Raw genomic sequence first — 20,860 nt, forward strand, 5'->3', positions numbered from 1 at the left:
GGAGGGGGAAGATTGCAGAGAGGGAGTTTGAGGCAGAGAAGGGAGGGGAGTTGGGTTGGCCCCTGGACTGGAAGGCAAAGGAGGGTATAGTGATAGGAGGGCAGGACTTGGTTGTGCCTCAGGCTTGGGAGCACGGGGGTCCTGGGGCCGGGTTCTGATAGGGGGTAGGTTATCAGCTATGGAAGGATCAAAAGCAGAGTCAGAGGGGTAGGGAGGAGGGATAGGGGCAAAGGCCCCTGGAGTTTCAGGATCTGGTGGGACTGTCTTTAGCCAGGAGGACCTGGTGGGAAGAACATTTGACACAGAGGGAGGGATTAGCATGGAGGTCAAGAAAGGCATGGATGTAGGGAAGTTCAGACTGCTTGCCATTATGCTGGCAGAAGTTTTCCAAATCTTTTAAAATATTGAGGTCTAAGGTTCCAGTGTTTGGCCAAACAGAGTTATTATCTAGTTTGTACTGAGGCCAGGAAATGGTGCATAAGAATTTTAGGTGTTTTGATCTGATAGTGTGAGATAATCCTAGCTTTTTTAAGGATTTAAGAAGGCAGGCCAAAGGCGTGAGACCCTGAGGTTTTGAGTGTTTGGTTCCGATAGCAACGGATTAGGTGGGAAGCGAAAGAAGAGTTAAAGACCTCAGCTGGTGGGTAGGGGAACAAAGAGGAGACTAATCTCTTGATTTCCTGAATCATGGTTTAAGGTTCCTCTCTCTTTCTAGAGAGAGAAAGAGAGAGAGAGAAAGCAGGAAGAGAAAGGTTTGGCTTAGGTCACGTAAAAATGAGAACGAGAAGAATCAGGCAACAAAAGAAAAGCATCCTTTTTTTTCGTCGCAGATTCGAGTTAAATTCCGAACCCCAGGGCAGCGTCCTGCAATCACTGGGGAGGGGAAATAAGAGTTGTGCATGTCCCTGCCAGTGACCACAGCGTCCTGTAGTCAAAGGCAGGGCAGAACCTCCCACACACTGGTGTGATTTCGAGCAAGTAAAAATGATTTAGGAGAGGTTCTGCAATGTGGTGCGTGACCAGCCAGTAGGAGCCAAAGTATAAGGAAACAAGGTAATGGGCCCCGAGGCAGAGATGGACCGGGAATGGAGAAGAATGGAGAGGCCTAGATGAAGCTCAGAGAGTCCAGTAAATGGAGGGAGAGGAGGGAGGGAGAGAAAGAGAGAGAGAGAGAAGATGAGATGTTAGGGGAAGGCAAAAGATGGCAGGAGCGAGGAAGGGAAGTTAGCTGAGGTAGGGAAAAGGATTTGAGTGTGATGCGGAGGCAGGTCTGACTCCCAGGTGGGCATGGACAGACACAGTAACTGTGCCGGGAAGTTCAATGGTCACAGAAACCAGTGCTGTCCAGTGGCCTTGAGTGAGGTCCAGGAGTAACCGAATTTGGAAAGGAGATGAAAAGAAAACTGGTGGAGAGTAGTGAAGGGGAAAGGAGAGAGAGAGAAAGGGAGAGAGAACTGAAAGGAATGGGAGCGGGGAGAGAGATAGAAGGTGGAAGTGTACCTTAATGCCATGGCCAATAACGACAAGTGAGTCTGAAAGTTTTACACGCAAGGTCCCTTGAAGTAAGAGCTGGTTTCAGCACTATCTGATAGATAAAAATGTTGGAGAGAGTGGGTGCAGATGGAGGAGGCAGCGAGGCACAGATGGAATTCTCAGCGGGATACAGCTTTATTTCGCACGGGACACATTTCCCTTGGGGAATGGAAAGATGTCAGGAAAGGGAAAGATGTCAGTGAAGGGCAAGATGTCAGGGAAGGGCAAGATGTCAGGGAAGGGCAGGGGAGGGAAAGATGTCAGGGTAGGGCAGGGGAGGGAAAGATGTCAGCCAACGGGCTGTGAGCTGGGACTTTATATATGGGGGCTTTAGGGTGTAGAAAGGAGGAATGTTTGGGGGAGAAATCAGGGAGGGGGAAGCAGGAAAAGCAGGTAGGATTAGGGTCTGGAAGTGTTTACTTTTTCCCTCTTAAGATAAGAGAAAAACAGCTTCTAAAATCTCTGGTTATCAGGTAGAATCTGCTTATCCTATCTTTGGAGGTCAGAGGAAAGGCAGGCTGCTTCTCAGCAGAGTTTGTTTCCCTTGACTTCAAAGGTCAAGGTGCTTATCAGCTAAGTTGTTGGTGAGGGGGGAAACTGCTGCTGTTTGGAACCCTAACACTTACAAGTGGGAGACAAGCTTGAGCCTAGGGTGAAAGTCTTATTGACAGCTATGCAGCAGGCCTGATGCAACAGCCTGACTGCTGGAGCCACAAGGAACACCTTGTGACATTTGCTCCCATTGGTAGATCATGAGACTGATGCCTAGAGCTTGCCACTCCCTAATCACCACCCTTGGAATTCCAAATTGCAACACTTAGATATTGCTACAGTCATGGTCATGTGGTTTCCAGGAATCAGGGCTCTGTAATCTGAAAACAATAATGCTAATGAGGCATCTTACCCTCTATTCTGTGGTAGGATATTGTCTGTCATGCTAATAGGATGCTAATTCTGTTATGCTAATAAGGTATCCTACCTGCTGTACTGTGATTGGACCACTACCCCTATATAAGCTTCTACCTTCCTGCAATAAACCAGATCTGTGTCACTGAACCTGGTCCCCTGTGTCTGAATGCAGCTCCACTGATACAGTCTCCTCACCAGACCTGGGGTCCAGGACCGGGAAGAAGCGGTGATGACAGGAGGCAGTGCAGGGCAAGCAGAAGAGCTGCCTCAGCCCAGGGCAAGGGGAGGAACATCCTCGACGTCCGTGGGAACATAGGCGCAGCACCCATGAGAACAGAGAAGCTGCCACTGCTGGTGGTGACTGCACTTACCATCCTAAAATAATAGAGATATAAAAATTAGGCTTGAGCATAGGTGTAAAATCTTACAGAACAACCATGTAACTGACCTGAGACAACAGCCTGACTGATGGAGCCACAGGAAATGCCTTGAGATATATACTCCTGTTGGCAGACTGTGAGACCGATGCCTAGAACTTGCCACTCCCTAATCCCCATCATTATCCCAGATGGGATGACCCCTCTCCATCGGCTTTTATTCAATTCTTAGCCCTTAGGAGGCCTTTGGATGGGCCAAAGCTTGATACACTGCCTCTCCCTCTGCCAGACCATACCAAGGGACTCACCCTTCTAGGACTGGTAGTCAATGACAGGTAAGATCCCAAAAGATGGGACAACCTAAGACAGGCACAGTCCATAATGCTGGATGACCCTTGAGGTGGGGACAACAAAGCCGAGGCAAAGAACCTTGACTCCCACTTGTTGGCAGGAAGTTGGCCCAGGCTGCTCTCAAAAAAACTCTCCATCTTGAAGGATGGGGTCCACAATAGGGATCAATCCCTTGCCTATGCCACCACATACAGCCCCTGGACTGATATCAGTATATATTCTGAACTGTGCCTCACTCTTAAAAATGAAAAAACAGGGGGAAATGTTGTGGAAAATCTTGTGACTGATTTTGCCTTTTGCCTTACATACCTATCAAGCTGGAATGCATTGCTTCCTGTTTAGAAGCTGAAATTTATCATGCTAATAGGGCATCTTGCCTGCTAGATTGTAATAGGATACTAGTCTGCCATGTTAATAAGGGATCCCATATGCTGTGTTATGATTGGAACTATTACCCTTATATAAGCCCGTACATTCTTGCAATAAAGCAGACCTGTGTCACTGAACCTGGTCTCCTGCACCTGAATGCAGCAACCCTGGCACAGACTCCTCAACAGCCCTAGGGTCTGGCCCAGATGACTGATTGGAGGAACTAAGAGAGCAGGAGAGCAGCCATAGCCAGAGGAGAGCATCCACAGCAGGCAATCCCAGCAGGTGTGCCTTATATGGGGAACTACACTATATTAACAGTGCGAAGAGTCTGGGCTGCCAGCTATCACTGCAGTAAAAGTTTCTAAATCAAGAAAAAATGAAAAACACCTTTTAATTGTATGAGTTTTCTATTATCTATGTTTATAAAGTTTGGATTTTGTTATGACATTAAGTTCTTTTTTACTCTGCATAGTAATAACATTCGATTTTTTTCCATGAAATGATAGTTAACATAACATAAAGATAGGATTTTGTTGTAGATACAATCACCACACAAATACTGGCTGATCGTATATTAGTGAGTGAATTAAGCTACACTGATGCTTGACCAAAATATCATAATATTTGTGTTGTCTAAAAGAAATATGTATAGCTTTTCTAGGAACCACAAAAACAAAAAAACATGGGTTCCCTTCATTTATAAAAACTGAAAAGCTTTCTGGAAATTTAAAGGAATATTTTTGTCAACTTCCTATTCTCCACGCAGAAAAATCTGTCCAAGGATGTAATCTCATGGCATCAGAAACATAAAAAAGACTTCTCACCATACACTGAATAATAAGTGTCTTTAGCTATGTGGGCACCTTTGAAAATAATGTGACAGTCTTCTCTGGTAACCTGAGGCTGTAACTTTCTCATAATAATCAGAAATACGATGTTAAAGATTGACAGAATTCAAACTTAGTAAGCCACTCTGGAAAATAGGAAATTCCTTAAAATAATGAAAGCAGAAAAATATTTAGAAAACTATGAAAGAAGAGGTTAAGTCCAAAGTAAACAAAAGAAAATAGTGACAAATAAAATCAAAGTCTGTGAGATGGAAAAACTAAAATCAATTAAATTCTCTAAAATCTGGTTTTCAGAAAATGCTAATTAAACTGATGTTTCTAAGTTAATGAGAAAAAAAGACACAATTTAGCAATGTCATAAGAGAAAGAAGAAAATCACTATTATTTATAAGCTTTAGTAGAATAATTAAATAATATATTTGAAGAACTCTATGCTAAAGTGATATGATATGATACGATCAATTCTTTGAAAGACAAAATCTACCAAAATCCATATGAGGGAAAATAGATGATATGAATAAAGCTACAATTTCTTCCATAAAACATTTCCATGAGAATACTTCCTAAATTACTTTGTCAGGCTGACAATGCCCTAACACAAAAGCCACATAAAGATATTACATGAAACAAAAATCATAGATAGTAGCTCTTGGAAATACACGTGCACAGATTCCTCATGTGGATAGAAAGATTGCTCAGCTGTTCAGAGCTCCTGCTGCTCTCCAGAAGACCTGAACTCAGTTGAGCATCCCAATCAGGGAGCTCACACCTTCATCTAACTCCAGTTCCATGGGATGTGATGCTCTCTTCTACTTCCACAGGTACCTGCACACATGTGACATACAATCACACAGACATAAACATATACACATAACTATATATTTTAAAAAAATCTTTAAATATTTCCTGTGAAAATACTGGCATTTTTTCTAAATTAATCAAATAAATATATACCAAAGCAAAGATGGGTATGTAAAATCATTTGAAGTTTGAATACCAGTTCATATGCTCCATTATATCATTAACATAAAAAAACACACAATAATTTAAGAGGAACTTTAAGCACATGAAAGACTCTAGTCAGTGAAAATTGCTTATTGCATGGTATCATTTATATCACATGCTCACAATAGTCAAATCTATAGACAGAAAATGCATTAGTAGTTAACCATACCTAAAAGTGTATTAGTGTATTACTGGTTTACTATACCTAAAGGTGTGTGCAATGGGAAATGTCTATTACTTGCTATTGTTTCTTTTTTGAGGTTTTGTTAGGCAATCATATTGCTGAGTTTTCATTGGTACAGCTTCTGTATCATGTGTAGAATGCACTATCTAGCAGAAGGTGTTGTGGTCCTCTGGCTCTTATAACCTTTCCACCCCACTTCCACTGTATTCCCAAGGCCTTAGGTGTAGGGATGGCATTGTAGATATATCACTTTGGCTAGGAACCACATGGTTGTTTATTGTCTGAATTTTGATCAGTTGTGGAACTTTACAAGAGTCCTCATCTGCTTTAAAAAAATGCCTTTTTTAATAAGTGGTGAGAGCTGCAAATTTCTGTGAATATAAGGATAAATAAAAGATAGTAAGAAATTAAATTGCTTTTTAAAAAGTAGTAGCAGTAGATTCTTTTCTAAGTATGACTTCTCCAATCATTTGTACCTGGCTATGTTTGTAATATCATTCATGGATTCCCTTCTACTAAGCAGAATATCAGTTCAATTAGACAGGTGTTGATTGCCTCCAAGATAAATTACCATTTTGCATCAATACTGATATTTACTGGCCATTGTTGTGGTTCATAGGCTTTACATCTTGGTAGGACCACTGATTAGTTTTCTCCCCTGTCAATTTGTACAGTATCTTCTAATTCTATGAGAGCTAGTCTTCAGGGAGTTGGCTTCCAAGTCATTCTGAACACAATTACTCCAAATAATGTGATGTCTTCAGCAATAACATCTTACCTCCAAGCTTCGGGAAGCAACCAAGGACAATGGCAGTAGTCTATATTATTTTGGGACCCACGTTTTTACAGTTCTGTTTGTTGAATGTTTTGTCTTTGTGCCATAATACTTTATCAAATTTGTTTCTTTCCATTTATTTAAAATTTTAATTTTTCTTTTAAAATGCTATCATTGTATTATATATTCTTAAATAATTTAATACATATAGAGAGCTTTGCTATTAGTCTTTCGTCGTTATCTTCTACCACTTCTGCCAAATCCCTTCTTCTCCCATCAAGTCCCCTCCTTACTTTCATGTCTATTTGTGTGTGTGATCCAGTGCATTTAATTGGCCTTTGAATGAGCATGGGCAGTGAATGAGCAATTCATTAGGGGCCATAATACTGAGGAATAAGATTCCTCCCTGAAATCTAACTGTTGGTAGCTTCTCGGAGAATGCTAATGTCTCATGAGCCTTTCCTCAATCCACGACAAATGTTGATGAGTCAGATCTAAAGCAGGTACGTGTAGATAATGAAGACCTCTTTGGTTTCATGAACACACAGCCACGTCAAGTCCAGAAGAATGTTTCACAGCACTCGTTCTCATTATTTTGCTCTTACATTCTTTCTGCCCCATTTCCATGATGCTGGATGGGCCTTGGTGAGGGTGGCATGGATATCCCTTTTAAGACTGAGCACTCAAAAATCGTTTATTATCAGTTCTTTTACCCATTATGAATTTCTGTTTCCACTTCACCCAATTGAAAAAAAAAAAAAAAAAAACTTCTCTGACCAAGGCTGAAAGCTAGCTGTTTGGAAAACTATACATTAGTTTTTAAGTGATATTTAAATTACTTATTAATCTTTAGTTATATACTGAAAATGCTCACTATGTTGTGAATTTTCCCATTCTAATAAATAATACTGTATAATCAAATACATTAACTACTTTTTACATATAGTCCATGGAAATTACATTAGTAATGACATCCCATTTTAAAAAATGGTTTTATCTGAGTCAATCTTCAAAAAAAAAAAAACACATAAAGTCATTATTGATTCTGCATAGAAATTGTTCTGGGATAAAAGTATATTCTGCATGTCAAGCTTGGTTGCATACACTAGCACAGAATCAACACTAACAAACATGAATGGCCGGGAGAGTCAGCAAACCTCCCAACCAATCGGTTGGCTTGAGTTTCACCAGGGGGAGGGACTAAGGGTACCTAAGCAGAAAAATGTCATGAAGCCTGTGTGTTCTTGCCAAGTTGGACAACTGCTGAACATTCATAATACGGAGATTTTCCCTAGTGGCATTAGAGTAGGGGAATCCTCACACTCCTGTAAGTAACTCTTCACCCACTACTCTGTAAATACCCCAATAAATTCTTTAGTTTTCGAACTTATAGTTTGGAGAAATTATATTTCAGTTTGTCACAAGGATGGTGGAAGGAGGAGGGGATGCAGATTGCATTTCCACCTCCCAGAAAGAATTTTAGCAACAATTATATAATAAGAGAAGTGAAAGTCTAAGAACATAAGATAGTGAGGGTTTATATAGAGGTTACTCTGGAGGAAGCTGGAGGAAGGAGAGATCTCTTTTTCTAAAAATAAGAGCTCTTCACCTTTCCACTAGTATGTAGAAACTTTGGAGAGAAAGTTTCATTGATGCCCTGAGGTGTTTACTCCAGAGGTAGAGCCATCAACTCAAATCTAAAACTGGTTCAGAGAATGATGTCAGATTCGTTAATCATTAGGCTTCCAGATACTTAACAAAAATTACTTTCCTGAAGTCTAACTGAACATTCTCCACAGTAGAAATGTAGATTCATTAAAGGTATAAAAATGGGGCAGGTTTTAACACAAGTACACAGAAAGATAGCGAATCTTCACAGTATTTTTTAATCAATTTAAATTAAAACACACAAAATTGATCATATTTTGTGTCAGTGGAGAACCGATTTGTTAAGTTTCTAAAGACTTTGGATCATATTTTGCCTACTTTTAATTTATATGTATTAGCTGCCCATTATTTACATTAATAGAATGTATTAAGTATAAAATTGTACTTCATAATTCCTTGAGTTTTAGTAAGAGTGTGGTTTGACAAGTTAAAGAAGAATAACATACACTTAAAATATCCCATAAAGTAATTATTGGAAGAGCAAATATATAATGCCAGTATAATCCCAGAGTATAATCCCAGCACTGGGTATGTTACTGGGGCTCACTGGATAGCAAGCTTATTTTACTCAGAGTATTCAGTGTAGATGGTTGTCCTTTGATGTCCACATGCATGAGTACACATATGCATATGCAGCTGTATATTCTATACACACATGAACATGTACACATATGTATACTTTCACCCAAAGTCTAACATATTTTCTTATTTTGATATTTTATATTATTGCAGATTATCTTAACATCAAGAAATGAGTGAGCAAACTCCAAAATTTTAATGCATTGAAAGACATTTTAAAGATTTCCACCAACTAAAGAAATTAAATAAATTATTATTCTTAGGAAAAATTACAAAATAATTTAAACAATGGTTGTGGTAGACAGTCTAAATACATTCAAATGAAAAAAAAATTAAGAATATTTTGTAGCAAAGCATTAACTTTTAAAAAACCTTTACATCTCCAACCTTTGTTTTAAATATGGGACACATGAAATTCAATCATATTGAGTGAATGAACAGCAGCATCTAAATCACTTAATAATGTAAGAGCTAATTTCCAAACTGTGAAGGTTCTTATCACATTACTGTAGCAACTATAGGGATTATTTTAAAATACAATAAAAGAGTAGTTTTTCTCATTTTCATTAAGTATAAAGTTCCAAGATATGTCAGCTCTTTTAACAGGAAATAATTAGAAAAAATTTATATATAAAAACCTGTTGCATTAAAATATGCATCCTTATGTTTATGGACAAGTGTACCTCTCAACACTCATCAAAACAACTTCTTGCAACATATGGAGACTATTATAGAATTCCTAACCTGTCAAACACAGCAAATAAGTGTCTCTAAGTTTCCCAGCCCTTAGTGACACATCTACAATGCCAACTCTACAATTAAGTCTCAGGGAACATATTGGATCAGGAGAGAATATTAATGCATCTCTCAGGTCTCATCATTGAAACTTCTTCATGCAGCAGATGGTGATTAACCTAAAAAATCGTAACTGGCCAAAGCAGGAATAGTAGTCTGCAGAGTGCATATCCCTGATTAGGTCACTTACACCAAATCGCTGACACCTGACCCCAGGGGCCATTGCAGAAGGGGCGTGGAAAGACTGCATCCAAGGTAGTAGAGTACAACAAGGAAACAGAGCTTTCCCAACAGCTGGGAAGTTATTCATATGAATTTACTGCAATGATGACAGAATACACAAGATCCCATGTAAATTCAAATTGAAGGAAAAACCCAGCATAGAAATGGGGAATTGGGTAAGAATTCCCAACCTTAGTTGAGAAATTATTAACAACCAATGATTACTGGGAGAGGGAGAGTTGATTTTCTTAAAGGATTGACACTAGAAACTTGACCAGGCTCCAGAAAATGGACTCAAGCTGAGTGGCATTTGGGGCATAAACTTGACTAGCTAGACTGTAATATACATGACAGAATGCATGAAAACCAGTGTGTGTATGCATGTGTTTGTGTTGAGGGGGTATGGGGTATGAAGATCGGTTAGGGGATCTGAATATGATCAAGATATATCCCATGAAATTCACAAAAAAGAGGAGAGTTTGACAGACAAATCATATTCGTTTAACAAAATTTAGTAGCAACTTTCCTAATGATGCCAAATACTGCCTCAGCTACATTTTTTCCCTTGAGTTTGAGTAACAAACATTGGATTTATAGTAGCAAAGCTGTAACATGGGACTTAACCAAGGAACATATCTGGAAAGCTGATAGAGTAATGTGCAGAATCCATACCCAAATAGGACAGCTGGTAATAATATTCCTTTACAGTATGATTAGTCCTTTGGATATGTGCCATGGAGTGGTATCGCTGGATCATAAGGTAGGTTCGTTTTTAGTTTTTTGAAGGTTTTCCACACTGCATTCCATAGTGGTTACATGAGTTAAGACATGAGTTAAGACACCTGAACATCCTTGTTTGTTGCTGCTCCCTTCTCAATAGGTAAGAAATGGAAACAACCTTGATGTCCCTTAACTGATGAATGGGTAATGAAAATGTGATATGTCTACTCAATGGAGTAAGAAAAGATGAAATTATGAAATATTCAGGTAAATGGATGGAACTGGAGAGTGTTATACTAAGTGAAGAAACACAAACACAGAAAAGCAAGCGACATAGGTTCTCCCTCATTTGTGAAGTGCAGCACCAATCCCTTATATGTGAGAATATAAATTCTGATGTAACACCAGGAACTCGGTAAAGGGAAACAAAAAGGGGAGAGTAGGGAAGAGATGTGACCTGCGGGAGGTGGAAAAAGTGGGAGTAATGGGCAGGGAGGAGACGAGGGAAGGACATGCAGGGACCATGGGGTAGGGGAGGGAGGGAAGTCAGGAGAGGAAAGATGGTGGGAGTCAGGAGGTATTGGGGGAGGGTGGAGATAATGGGGACACTGTGACTAGAAAAGGAGGGAGGAGGGAAGCTGGATGGCAGAAAGAAATTGTGTAGATTAGTGAAACTCAGGGAGCTAGGAAGCCCAGAGGAAAAAGCAATGCCCTAGAAACCTTATGAGAAATGCACATAGAGTGTCTGAACATTAATGCATATGTATACCTGGGAGCTGCTTTGCAGGGAATGCAGTGCCAGATAGAAGAGACCTCCCTTAGAATGACAAGCATACCATATAGCACTCATCAAAGAAGCTTCTTTCCACAACAGATGGAAGCTATTGCAGAGTTACACATCTGGTCAGGCACAGAGAACATACTGGGAGATGCCGAGTACTAGGTGACACATCTGTAGTCCAATCTCTACAACTACAGCTCATGGAACATAGCAGAATAAGGTGTAGAGAGAGGGCTAATGCACCCTCCACTCTCACCAGTGAGGCTTCCATGTACATCAGAGTGCAATGCACACAGAAGGCCACAACTGGCCAAGTTTTGGAGAATAAGAAACCGTAAAGTGTAGGATGGGACTCTTATATGAAACCTCCCCACCCACGGCTCAGGGACCATTGTAGAGGAGGAGGTGGAAAGATTGCAAGACCCAAAGCTGGTTCAGGAACACAGGGAGGTGGAGGCTTCCAGGCCATGGGAGGCTTACTTATGTAAGCCTGTCACAATAGTGATGTTGAGCATTGAACACGTGTCCTCTCAATTAAACAAGGTCCCTAAGGGAAGTGAGAAATAGGTGGCAGGCCAGCACTAGTTTGAGAATCATTTGAGACCGATTGCAGCTGGGTGAGAGAGAGTATGACTTACATAAGATCACTGGATAGGCTGAACTGATGCCAGTGGACACATTTATACTGAAAGACACTTTGGTACAAACACCTGAACAAATAGGAGTCATCATGTATGGCAGAGTACATAAGGTTTGTTGGGGGGATAGTAGGAGGAGGTCTGTATTTGAGTGGGAAATGTGTGAAATTTTAAAAGCTCAATAAAAGAAATAATATTCCTTTAGAAATCTGCATAACTCTCTCTAGAACAATGAAGGAGAGCCAATAGGGAGGGAGGTTTTAATTCAGTTCCAGTCTGACTCTCCACACCTTTCAGAAAAATTGAGCAATGTCTTCAGCAATAAGAACTTCCAATTTGATATGCAAGGTGTACTCTAGTAGTATATCTCCCCCAGGATATTTTTATATAGGAGACAAATGAACACAGTATACTCTCAGTGGTAAAGTAGTTGCTCATTCATAGGATAAGCTTCATCTTTGCCATATTCATTGGTTCATTTTCATAACTATCCATTGTTACCTGTTGCTGTCAGCGTTTTGTGGACTTGGTATAAATTAAGGTACATATGATGCCACTAACTACAAAACCCTAAGTATTTGCATATGAAATAATAATTTAATAAATACACAATTCATCATTATGCCTGCAGACGTCCTGCAGGCAACCGTGACTTCTGATAAGAAGAGATGCTGGAGTGGACCATACAGCACCAGATCGCCTTCTTCCAGTGAGGAACTGGCTCTTCTCTGCCTCCTAGCTCTTTGGTATACTGTTGTTCTGGTTTTAAAGTCCTAAAATTCTTCCAAGCAAAACATCAGCCTTCTTCCAGTTCTTTTCCTATGAACCTTGGCTGAAAAGCAATCTTGCCACACTTACTTATAAAGACACAGGCCCCTTTTTGGTGTCTTCTTTTCCTTGGATCGTTACAAGAGAAAGTTCTCTCTAGGCTGACAACTTAGTCACAAGTCTTATCACCCATAAGACAGACCACAAAAGTGTCACCACAACAGGGAAGCATGCTACCACACTGTACATGGAGAAAGATGGACACACCAGGATTTACTCCCACAGAAACTTGGCCCTGTTTGGTTCTGTTGGGTCTCTGGGTGCCAAGTGTTGCTTAAGTTTTCTTAAAGAGATAAAGTGTAACATCTAAGCATTCTAGAGAGAGGGAGCTCATGAAACAAGGAAAGATTTTCATTCAAGTCAAGATGGAATGAATTTATTTGTCTGACTTACAGAATCATGGATAATGCAAAGGTAGGTACATCACTGGGAAGTCCCTACCTCAGTCAATTGGTTACCTCTTTTAAAAGTCCCAGGAAGCCTACGGGACTTCAAAGCATCATGATACACACTCTTCTTTCAATGAGGAAATGTAATTTTCCCTATATTATTAGGTCATTTGTGAGTGGTCTGATTCAAGGTGGCAATAGTCATGTCCAACCTAGAAGAAGCCATTAGCGTATAACCTCATTTACTTTTCTGTGAATAATTATTTCAAGAACTTGATTTTACTGTTACTATAAAAACTAAACTAATTCAGGGCTGGAAAGATAGCTAAGTGGTTAAGAGCACTTGCTGTTCTTGCAGAAAAATTTTATATCTATGTTCATTAGGAATATGAGCCAATAATTTCCTTTATTTTTGTGTCTTTGCCTGGTTTTGGTATTAGAGTAATACTGACATCACAGGAGGAGTTTTGGAGTTTTCTCTGTTTCTATCTTTTAGAACAATTTAAGTAGTATTGTTTGTAGACATTCTTTTAAACTCTGGTAGAATTTTGCTGTGAATTCATCTGGACCTGGGATTTTTCAGTTTGGAGGATTTGCATTATTGTTTCTATTTCCTAATTTGTTATGGGCTGTTTAATCTGATGATCTCTTAGCGGATAAGCTTTGATGGTTTCCATTAATGTAAAAATTCATCCTTCATCTGTTTCCTTTAGAAGAGAATGTAGGTTTTAAAGTATTCCTGCATAATGTTCTGGATCTTTTTGGTGTCTGTTCTAATGTTTACCCTTTTGTCTCTGATTTTGTTAATTTGGATTTACTTTCTTTCTTTTGGTTAATTGTCTATCTTTTTGTTAAAAGTCTGTCTATCTTGTTTATCTTTTCAAAGAACCAGTTCTTAGATTCATCGATTCTTTGTATTTTTTTTTCTATTCATTAATTTCTGGTCTGATTTTTGTTTTTTCTTCTCATCTGCTGGGTATGGGTTTGGTTTGTTCTTGCTTTTCCAGAGTTTTGAGGTGTACTGTAAAGTCATTTCTTTCTGCTCTTTCTGATGTCCAGTGTAGGTAATTAGGGTTATAAACCTCTCTATTAGGGCTATATTCAAAATGTCTTAGAGGTTTTGGGGTGTTGTATTATAATTTTCATTTAGTTCCAAAAATAAATTTGTTTCTTAATTTTTTATTTGACTCATTCGCCACTCAGGAGTGTGTTATTTAATCTCCATGAGTTTGTGCAATTACTAGAGATTCTTTTGCTCTTCCTTTTAAACTTTATTGCATTATAGTAGGATAAAATACATTATTATTTTATTTTTTGTATCTATTGGGGTTATTTTGTGTTCCAGTATATCATTAGTTTTAGAGAAACATATGGGTCTGCTTAAGTGCATTCATTGGTGCTTGGGAAGGATATTTGATAGGTATCTGTTATGTCCATTTGATGCATGATATCATTTGATTCAGATGCCTCTGTTTATTCTTTGCCTAATTTTGTGCCTATTGGAGATAATATTGTATTCAAGTCACCTATAATTCATGAGTTGGGGTCAATCTATGTCTTAAAATCCTGTAGTGCTCTTTTTATGAAATTGGGTATACCAGAATTTGGAGCATTGACCATATACTCATAATTGCAATGACTTCTTGGCCAGTTGTTCACTTAATCAGAATGGAATAACCTTCTTTATCTCTTCTGACTAATTCTTATTTGTTGTCTAATCTGTTTGTTTCTTAGTGCCATTTGATTAGAACATTTTTTTTCCATTGTTTCACCCTAAGGTAGTACTTACTCTTGAATGTGAGATGAGTGTCTTTCAGATTAAAAAAAAATGGATTTTGTTTCTTAATCCATTCAACTAGCCTGTGTCTTTTACCTAGAGAGTTGAGGCCATTGACATTTAAAGTTATCATTGAAAAATATGTATTGGTTAATGCCATTTTAATTTTGTATTTGTGCTCTTGGTATATTTTATGTTTCTATAATTTTGCCTTCATTTTTTTCCTTTCTGTAACTCTTGGGCATGGTCATTCATTTCTTCTACATTTTGTATTGCTTCAAGTATTCTCTGCAGGGATGATTTTGTGGACATGAATTATTTCAGCCTATTCATGTCATAGAAGATTTTTTTTTCCTCTTTGACCATGATAGACAGTTTTCCTGGTGGTGTATTCTTGGTTGGAATCTATGATCATTTAGCACTTGAAGTACTTTGTTCCAGGCTCTTCTGGCTTTCATAGTTTGCATTGAAAATATAATCTGTAATTCTGATGTATTTTCCTTTATATGTAACTTATTCTTTTTGTCTTGCAGGATTCAATATACTCTTTGTTCTGCACATTTTTTTTAAATATGATATGTCATGGGGAGTGTCTTTCTGGCCATGTCTATTTAGTGTTTTTGAATCTGTGTGGGGATGTCTTTCCTCATTTAGGGAAATTGTCTTCTATAATATTGTTGAAGATCTGGTCTATTCTTTGACCTAGGACATGTATCTTTATCTATGTTTTGTAAATTTAGTCTTTTCATGGTGCTCCACATTTCCTCCATATTAAAGTGCTCTTTTTATCATTGTTAGTGCAATCCAGTTCTTCAACTTTATTGTCCAATACTGATGTTCTCGTTTCTGTATTGTTCATTCTGTTGATGTATATTTCTCCATCCTTTCAAATTGATTTATTGAATTTTTCATTTCCATCTTTATTTCATCCTAATTTTTCTTCAATATTTCTATTTCATCAATTCACTTTTCATATTCTGAAGCCTTTGTCATCTCAGTTATCATCCATGTGTTTATATTTTCTTGTGCTTCAATCAGAAGTTTATCCCTACCCTCTTTGAGTTGTTTGCTTGTTTTATTTAAATTCATTGAATTATTTAATTATGTTCTTTTAAATCCCATGTCCTATCGTTCTTCTAGGTAGTTCTCATTGCAGAACACTTCTAAAGAACTGATGTGGTTTGCTTGGGATGTATTATTTTGGCTTTTCCTAATACTTTTATTTATTTCACTGTGGTTTGGGCATGTGAATTTCTTTTGTTGCTTGTGATTCTGGTATGAAACTTAAGTCTGCCTTTATTGAGTTGAACTTGGATTCTGTTTTTAGCGTTGATATATTCTGGCTGCTTCCCGATCAGCTGGACTTCAGGTTCTCTCTTTTGATTTTATGTTGGAGGGAAAGGATGGATCCAGGCAGGCCTCAGAAGCTCTCCAGGAGCTGAAGAAAGACTTTGACAAAGCCCAAGGGAAACAGGAACAGAATGAGCTAGCCCCTATGACACAGTAGTAAATGCCTGAGCATTTACTAGAGATGGTCCCAAAGCAGGGGAGTGGGTATGCTGGGATTTAGGCAACTCACCTTGGCAAATTAGGTGGTCATAGCTTTCAAGATAGCCTCCATAGAAAGGGCAAAGGCACATAGATAGTGGATAGGAACAGAATGGGCCTGCCCCTATTAGCCAAGAGTCAAGGATTGAGACCCTGGAAGAGTGGGAGAAAGTAGAGATGGTTCTAATGCAGGGTTTGGGCAAGTGCGATTTGGGCAATTCACCCCAGCATGTCAAACACTTTTAAGGAATCCTCTGAAGGACAGAGCCAAGGCCAGAAAAGAGAATGACAACAGATGGGATATTGTTTTAATTTTTAAACAATAAATCATTCAATAATAAAAATTGAGTAAAACCATGAGAAAGTGACTGAGATTTTGCTCCTAAGTATATTAAATGAAAGTATAAAATGTACATTTTGTATATAGAGCAAATAATTATGTTTCAAAAAATAACTTGATTGCAGATGTGATTGAAGAAGAAAACTATATCACTATATCAATTTTGGTTGTAACATGTGAACACATATGTTTTCATCTTAGGCATATGTGGTGGTTTGAATGAAAATGTCCCCCATAGGCTCCAAGTGTTCGGACATTTTGTCCACCATGGTTGTGCTGTTTTGGGAGGTTTTATAGGGTGTGGCTATCCTGGAGGAAGCACATCAGTGGAGGTGGGCTTAGAGAGTTCTTATGCCTTGCCAGATCTCCAGCCACTCTCTTCATTCCTGTGCCTGTTTGAAAATGTAGAGCATAGCTTCCACTCCTGCTCCAGCTACCTCCAACTACCATGCCTCCCCTCTATGATGTACTGTAATTCCTCTGGAACCGTAAGCTCAAATAAATTCTTCCTTTCTCAAATTGCTTTGGTCAGTTTTTCTATCACAGCCACAGAAAAATGACTAATATAGAAATTGGCACCAGAGAGTGGGCTGTTGGCTGTGAAGAATCTGACAATTTAGGTTTTGGAGGAATGTGGAAGACTCTGGAAGTTTGGGCTAGAAAAGCAGTTGATTGTTGTAAGCAGAGCTTAAGAGGCCATTCTAGTAAACACCTGGAAGAAAGTAGTGCTGGGAACAATGCAGTTCCAGAGGGAAATAAAGACTTAAGCAACAGTTTGAATATTTTGGCAGAGAGTCTGGCTGGAGTCTGCCCACAGCCAAAAAGCTTACCAGAGTCTAAGTTTAAAAGTAATGGACTAATTTCTCTGGCAGAAGAAATTTCAAGAGAGCCTAATGTAGGAATGGTGGTGTGGCTATTAATGGTCAATACTATGCAGATCTACAGTGGAAAAAAGCAAATGGGGCAGAAATAAATACACAAGGTACAGTTTGGATGTTAAATGTTGGAGCTCTGGCATATTCTGTAGAAAATGCCTCCAACTTGTGAAAGGAAAATGCTGCAGGGGCCACTAAATAGAAAAGCTTCTAAAATGGATAAATCATGCTGGGGTCCATCCCAAATTTGCAGTCAAAACTGGTAGTGTCTTTCACCTGGTGCTGGCTTTAGAGGCATGGAAGTTGCAAGAATGAAAGAGTCATCAGTTCTTTCTCTGCAGTTGCAGAGAGCTGTTGAGGTCAGGCAGCAGGCAGCAGACAGCAGACGTCTTCTGCATAAAGAAGGCCCTGATAGGCCATTTCATGAAGTTATGAAGGTGAAGCCTGATTGGTAATGGAGGACCCAAGAAGACCTTTGTGATGCCAGAGCTGTGACGCATCTGTTAAGATCTGAGTGTAAGGAATGGTGCCAGCCCAAGAGAGAGAAGTATGTTGCATGCAGAAAGGCTGACGAGTCTCAGCCATCTAAGCCTTTTGGCAGTAAAGTCCCAGAAGTCAAATGTGGAGCTACTGGATTTGATGTTTGTACTGTTGGTTTTCCGTCTTGTTTTGGTCTGATATGTCTTCACTATGCCTCTATTCCTTCCTTCCTTTTGGAATGGTAATGTGTATTCCGTTCCAATGTATGTGGGGAGTATGTAATTTGTCTTTTGATTTTACAGGGGCTTATAATTAAACAATTTCCTTGAGTCTCAGAAGAGACTTTGGACTGTGGACTTTTGAATAGAATTGAGACTGTTAATGACTATGGGGACTTTTAAGGTTGGACTAAATGCATTTTGCATTTTATATGGCCATGAGCCTATGGGGGCCAAGAGGTGGAATATGGTGGATTAAATGAAAATGTCTTCCATATGATCCAAGTATTTGGACATTTTGTCCTCAGTGGCAGTGCTGTTTCAGGTCTTTGTCAGTGTGGCTATGTTGGAGGAAGTATTTCACTGGGGGCAGGCTTAGAGAGTTTATAAGCTTTGGTGGATCTCCAGTCACACTCTTGCTTCCTGTGGCTGCTTGAAGATGTAGGGCATAGCTTCTGCTCCTGCTCCAGCCACCTCCAGCCACATTGCCTCCCTGCCATGATGGACTTTAAGTCCCCTGGAGCTGTAAGCTCAAATAAACTCTTCCTTTCTTAAGTTTCTTTGGTCAGTATTTCTATCCCAGCAACAGAAAAGTGACTAATATAGCATAGTGCTTATTAAATTCTAAAAGAATGCTTTTACCTTCATCTTGGCAGAGAATTTCAACTCAGACAAAATCCGTCCTTCCTGTGATTCTTATAACCTTTTCTTCTCCTGTTCTACAATAGTTCCTGAACCTAAGAGGAATTGATGTAGATATCTACTTATTTTATTCCATCTTTTCCTAAGATTGGGCCACTATGCCTAAGCATTGGGCAATTATTCCATTGCAATTGCCATTTATTCTCAAGAGCTTAACCAGTTATGAGCCTCTGTAGTACACTAATAACTGCAAAAAAGGGAGTATCTCTGCATTATTGACCAATTTGATCTTACTCTACAGGCATGAACACAAACAGAAGATACATTGAGAGGCATAGTATAACCACTTGTGAAAACAGTTGCAGTGGCCTATTAACAGAGTACTATAAAGTCTTAGCCATGGTTTTTTAACACCATTTTGCAGTACTGGATTGCAGTTCTTTTCTGTGGTGGGAGACTTAAATACAATTTGAAAGATAGGTCCATCCATAACTGTCATGCGACTATTTCACCAGTGGGCACATCTGTCCTGGCATGTTCGTATTTTAACATGCATGATCCACAGCTGACTATGACTTTTGATGAAAACTCTCTCAGGGCATCCCACATGACACAATCAAGTATTTTGGCCAGTTAGCAAGAAGCTTTCCAGTTCAGTCCTTACCTGATTTCTCCACTTCTTCAAGACAGTCCAGTGTTTTCAGCAATATGGATTTTTGCATTCAGTAATGACAGCAATGGCAATAGTTTATAGTCTGTGTAGCCTAACTGGCTCTCTTTACTACTAATTCCTTATAGAGAGGTCGTCCACCATTGATACTTGGATTTTCACACAGCAAACTTTTATTTATTTATTTTTTTTAGATTTAATAAATGTTTATAGCATATTTCATCCAACAGCTGTGGAATATACATTCTTTTCAGCAGTCCAGGTAACTTTTTCTAAAATAAATCACATTTTTTTTATTCTTATTCTTTTATGAAGTTAGTTAAAAATTAATGAACAAGAAATTAAAGAGACTGCGCTGCAATTAAGTTAGAATATTCTAACTGGAAAACAATTACTGTGAAACTATTTACATTCTCATAGAATTATAAACATTTCTCAAGGAATACTTTACAGCACAACTTTTTTTTTTTTTTCATACAGAAGAATTTATTCCAAAGCAATTGACATTGAGATGTTTTCACATGCTTTTCTAATCTCTATATACATGACTATCACTGGTCACAGTCGCCCACCTTCTGAGCTCCTCGGCATCTGAGCATGAATACAAACTCGTCAGATAGACAGCCTTCCTCTCCCACTAGAGGCTCCATACTCTGCCATCCCTGTCACTGTCCACTGTGTTGTCAGCACCCTCATCCATTCCCCCTGTCTGCCCTTCTGGTAAATCTAGTCAGCCAGAGGTCCCTGTTCCAGGAGTTTGACTATTATAAACACATTGTTATAACTACTGTTCTTTCTACAGAAAGCAAGCACTTTGATACACAACCGAGACATGTTTTTCTAAAGCAAAGAGATTGACAGTCGTGGCAATACTCTTTTGCATACAAATCGAAGGATGCGGTTTTTAACAAAAAATGCTACTGTTCTTCCATTTTCACTATTATAAACACATAGTTAGAACTGCTGTTCTTTCTCAGAAAGCAAGCACTTAGAAACACAAGCGAGACAAGTTTTTCTAAAGCCAAGAGACTAACAGTCATGGCAAAAGTCTTTTGAATACAATTCGTAGGAAATGGATTTTAATACAAAATGCTTCCGTTCAATTTTTTCACTATTGTAAACAAATTGCTCGAACTACTGTTCTTTGTACGTAAAGCAAGCACTTGGATACACACCCGACACATATTTTTCTAAAGCAAAGAGACTGACACTCATGGCAATACTCTTTTTCATACAATTCATAGGAAACGGGTTTTAAAACAAAATGTTTCTGTTCATTCGTTTTCACTAGTATAAACACATTGTTTGAACTACTGTTCTTTCTACAGAAAGCAAG

The sequence above is a fragment of the Nannospalax galili genome, unplaced genomic scaffold, assembly GCF_000622305.1.
Source record: "Nannospalax galili isolate Female #2095 unplaced genomic scaffold, S.galili_v1.0 scaffold324, whole genome shotgun sequence".
In the NCBI taxonomy this organism is placed as follows: domain Eukaryota; kingdom Metazoa; phylum Chordata; class Mammalia; order Rodentia; family Spalacidae; genus Nannospalax; species Nannospalax galili.